This window comes from Nicotiana sylvestris, chromosome 5 (genome assembly GCF_000393655.2).
Source record: "Nicotiana sylvestris chromosome 5, ASM39365v2, whole genome shotgun sequence".
NCBI classification, from domain to species: domain Eukaryota; kingdom Viridiplantae; phylum Streptophyta; class Magnoliopsida; order Solanales; family Solanaceae; genus Nicotiana; species Nicotiana sylvestris.
Window position 1 is genome coordinate 61,307,089 of NC_091061.1, and position 5,263 is coordinate 61,312,351.

At 35.1% G+C, this 5,263-nt stretch overlaps 1 long non-coding RNA gene across 1 annotated transcript; it reads right to left on the minus strand.

Moving 5' to 3' along the window:
• Window positions 1–304: 304 nt before the first annotated feature.
• Window positions 305–4,233, minus strand: LOC138891224 (uncharacterized). The gene is made up of 2 exons (XR_011407580.1): window positions 3,507–4,233; window positions 305–1,060 (listed from the first exon to the last, which is right to left on the minus strand). It is a non-coding gene; the product is annotated as an uncharacterized lncRNA (long non-coding RNA).
• Between the last annotated feature and the right edge of the window lie 1,030 nt (window positions 4,234–5,263).

Below are 5,263 nucleotides of genomic sequence, written 5' to 3' on the forward strand. Positions count from 1 at the left end.
AACATTGACGAACATGTCTGTCCTCTTGGTGTATCATGGTCACAAGACACTTTCCGTCCCTTAATGTTGAAATTTCTAACAAACTTCAATTAATTAAACATCCTCAAGCCCGATCTTCACAATGATTTAAAGGTGAATTTTGCTCGACCTTAGTTCCAAAGTATTTTAACTCTTTATTCATCCTAAAAAATGCCTTTTCCTCAGTTGTCCAATTCAAACTTAAATCAATTTTCTAAGATCTGGCCAAAAATTCTGCATGCATGTTATGTCATTAAGACTAGCGGGAAAAGAACTAAACATGGAATGACACAAAAGGAAAAACTATATTTCATTGAGTAAACAACAAGACAAACAACCTAAAATCCGAGTTACAACCCTAGATAACCCGGCTAATGAAAGATAGCAACAGAACAGAAAGACATGACTCATACAAACAAAATAGATGGATAGAAGGGTTTGACTCAATAAAACAAATAAAATCTGGATCACAACCCTGAAATAACCCAGATAATAGAAAAAACATCAAAACAAACTACCAAGATTCCTTCCTAGTGAGGAGGAAATGACTTTTCAATTGCTAAGCTTGACATTTAGCCACAAATTCGCTCATCAGGATCAGCAGAGCCTTCTCCAATTTCAAAATCATTAACTTCAGTTAGCAAATTCCCGAGAGGATTCTCATACTCCTTGTCACCACGCATCATCCCCACAAAGTGTGCATCATCATGTGCAGGTAAAGGATTCTGCACGATATTTCAGGCAGGCTTCTCAATGTTTGCAGGAAGATCAAACGAGTACGAGTGGTACTCAGGAGAGTGGTATTGCTCTTGTTGTGTAGCAAATTGTGACTCATGACGAGGCTGTCCTTGACCACTGGCCCATGTTTGACACATTTTGGTCATTTGCTGTTTCAGTATTCTATTTTTCTCAAACACCGTAGACTCTTGTTGAACCCTCTGACCCTGAGTCTCTTGAGTACTTGTAACAGCTTCGATGTCAGTTATCATTTTTCCTTGGATCTTGTGTTTCCAGCTTACCACAAACCAACCACCTCAACTTTCTTCACAATTCAAAACAAAACATGTTAAAATGGACTCAGTCGGTCCTTATTATTATCAATATTTTTTCATTTTTTTCATTTCTTTTTAATGGTGATCGAACCTGATGTGGGTTGCCTACGTATCATGTGGGAACATGAATCAGATCTTGCATAGTTCGGGAAGATCATGAATAAAGAAAAAAACTAACTTATTTTTTTTGTTTTTTTTTATTTTATTTTTTCGAAAAAAAAGACTTATAAAAAAAAGGGAATAATTTTGGATTTTGATTTTTCTTCAGTAGTTTTGCAAAGAAAGACTTCTAAAGAAGAAAGAATTTTTTTTTTGAATTTTTTTCTAGAATTTTGAAAGAAAAGCTTCTAAAGAAGAAAGAAAATATTTTTGGAATTTTGAATTTTCTTTTCAATTTTGAAAGAAGAATGAAAATATTTTTGGATTTTTGGAAGAAATTTAAAAGAAAATATTTTTGTATATTTTTTTAAAAAACAATTAGGATCTAAAAGAAAGGCTTTCTAAAGCAAGTAACGGAAAATATTTTCGGATTTTTTGAAAATTAAGGCTTAAAAAAAAAGACTTTTCTAGAGAGGAAGTAAAGATTTTTTTTTTGGATTTTTTGAAAATTATGGGTCGAAACCGATGAGGTTTGCCTACGTATCTCACATCCGGTGAGAATCAGACCCGCGTAGTTCACCCAGTTTTGACGGAACAAAAGAAAATATGACTTATTTTGAAATGACTTTCCTCTTTTTTCTTCAAACTTTCAACAGAATTTCAGGGTAATTCGAATACCTACCTCTCACTTTTTTTTTTGATTTTCACTTTTTTTATTTTCTTTCCCTATTCTAGAAGCCAGCATGCAAGCCGAAATAGACAAATACACAAGTAGCACGTAAGATGCATCAGGATGGTCTTTTCATTTCGGGTACACCTATCCTAGACAGACCCAACCCCTGTGTTGAGTCTCTAAAGTCAAATGCACATGATGCAAACAAACGTTCCTACTAGGGATCCGGCATGAGGCTGAGTTATTCTAGGTTCAAAATCTGGTTATGTGTTCTAGACTGTGTACCCGAGCGGACAACACGAGCTGAAGAGGGGGCTACGTACCGGGAATCAAAAGGCCATCCTGCTTAGTAACTTGTCGGAGCCTCTTTCTTATTTCAAGGTATGACGCTAACAGAATAGGGAGTCTCGACCAGCGAACACATCCCCGAAGATGATAAGAGAAGCGTTTCGTAGCAATTTATATATAGTTCTCATAATATCAAAGCGATAAAAGCCTCATTTAACACATTAGGCCCAAGCATGTAATAAAATTATATAACACACAAAGCCAAATACAACAATTCATCTAAGCTCGAATTCTAAACCCTGAACTAGAGATTCTGGGTTCTTATCCCCAGCAGAGTCGCCAGAGCTGTCACACCTCCATTTTACCTACACCCCGGAAGGATGTTTATAAGAGAGTTTTTTCCAATTTAAGTGACAATCGAAACGGGATTATTTATTAAAAATTCAGAGTCGCCACTTGGGATAATTTATGGTGTCCCAAGTCACCGGTTCAAACCCCGAATCGAGGAAAAGATTGACTCTGTTTAAAAGTCCGCGAACCAGAAATCCGGGTAAGGAATTCTGTTAACCCGGGAGAAGGTGTTAGGCATTCCCGAGTTCCGTGGTTCTAGCACGGTCGCTCAATTGTTATAATTGGCCTATTATCTGGTTTTAGTACATGTTTTAACCTATGGTGCAATTTTAAACCTTTAACCACTTTTATTCATTTTTAAAGAAAATTGCAACGTCATTTAAAATATATTTTGAACCACGTCACATAAATGCAATCGCGTTCCACGACACATTTTATCTAACGTTATTGAGATTTGGATTTGGGTCACATAAATGCACACCCGAGTTTAGGAAAGAAATCTAAATTACGTGCCTAAAGAAACTACGTTTTTTAATATTATTTCCTACATTTGAGATTAATGTGAGGCCATAAACTAGGAATTATTTGTGGGATAAGTATATGATTTTAGCTATTTGAAGTCGTAAGGGTCATTTACACTATGTAGTTTCCGTTTGCACCTTAAAGGTTAACTGTCAATCTATCTAATAAAGACACTTATTTTGACAACTATGTAAAGCACGTAAATAATTCACGTGAAGAGATAAACATGGATATGTCTAAACAATTAACAAAGCTTTTCAATTTTTGGCTAACAGTTCACATAGCTCTTTTAATTATATACGTATATATATATATATATTTTTAAAAACTTTATATTTTAAATTCAAAAGAAAGAAAACATGTACTTATTGAAAACCAAAGATAATAAATAGTCTATGTGAACTAAACATGGATATGCAAAATCGATAGCAACAAAAATTAGCTAAGAGATGACCATACCAATGCAATAGTACTGTAAAAAACACTAGCAAACATAAGCTAACCTTTAAACGAACAGAAGCTTGGAAAATTGGCTAATATTGAATCTCTCTGAATACATCAAGGAAGAGAGTATCGATATAATTCAAACACTACCCGAATCATCAACCAAACGGAAACCTCGGGTCGGGGTACCTCGACGACCTTGACGGACTGAGTTCAAACTTAAAAGAACAACAACGGTTAGTGGGGATGGAGCTGCTGCATTTATAGTGAAAGAAAACTGGCCGGATATGGCGAAACTCCGGCGAAACACCGGCAAGACAGTGAATTAGCGGAACTGCATTTACAAGACTTCGAAACTGATTTCGGAAATGGAATTTGAGAAGCCGACCGCTGCTGCATTTTGCTAGAACTGCTGATGCATTTTCTGCAGTGTTTGAAGAGCTTTTTGAAGCTGGTTTCAATGGAGAACAAGCTACTGAAGGTTGGTGAAATTTAGTGGTTATTTGGAGTTGGTTTTACGGGCAAAAGGGGCTGGTTTACAGGTATTTTGGAGGAGAAAGGAGCTGATTTTTGCGGCTAAAATTAAGCTAATCCCTGGCCCTTTTTATCCCTCTGTTTCGTTCTTTTCTTCTTAGAGAAGATCTTTTCTAGATCTATTTTTCCTTTTCTTTTGTGCCCCCCAGATATGTCCCCTCTTATGATTTTATATGGAATTTTTGGTAACTCTTCCTATGCCTCAGATCTGATCGATGGAGGGGAGGTCTGCCGTTGCTAGCTTTGTGTCTAGGTATTGGAGATGAAAGCTTGGGTAGAGTTTCTATAATTGGGTATTTTATAGGGAGGTGGAAAGGGATGATGACCATTGGATTAGAATGAAAATAGATGGTTAGGATTAAATCTGACACTTAAATGGGCTAATGGGTTGGGAAGAATGGGCTAAGGATAATTGAGTTTGACCATGTCTTTTATTTCAATTTTGGGCTATGAAGACTCCAAAAATTATTATTTAAAATCATAGCTAAATTCCCTTAATATAAGATAACTATACTACATGATGCAAAAATAAATTCTAATTAATTAAACTAAACTATATTAAAACATGAAACTATTACATATTTTTTTGTATTTTTCAAGATTATATAAAAATAAAATTAAGGTACTATTTTTGTATTTTTTTTACTTTATGAAAGGTACATAAAATAAAAATATTTTTTTTATAATTTTTATTTTCTTGTAATAAAATAAAGTAAAGGAGTAAGAATGAGTTGAAATAGCTGTATTGAGCCTAAATTAAATATTTACGTGATAAAATATGGAAAATCTTGGAGAGAGTCAAAAATCACATGTCTACAGAAGGACTTCATCCTCTCTCTGTTAAAATATGACAATTTAGATTCTTAGCAGTTTGTCTTCCCGGAGCGGAAGAATTTGATCAAGAATTTTCTTGTTAAGTCGTCTCAATTTCTAATCGAATTTGCTGGTTCTTTCTATAACCACGCTTTTGCTTCCCCAGTAGTGAAAATGAAAATAATATTAGTTTGATGTAGTCTTAGGAGACACTTGAAAATTTATAAGTGTTTGTTATTTTCAGAAAATTTTGGATGTGCCGATGCAGATCTTCATGTAATAAACCCATATATTGGCCATGAGATTGCACGACCAGGTGCACCAAAGAGAAAAGAACAGATGCAATCATACAGACCATGCACAGAAGAAAAGAAAGGAGAGGATAATTCAGAAGCGTAGTGTGAGGAGCGGTGTGGGTGGAAAGAATGGGAAAGAGGAGAGAAAAAAAGGAAAAGGGTGTAACTACATC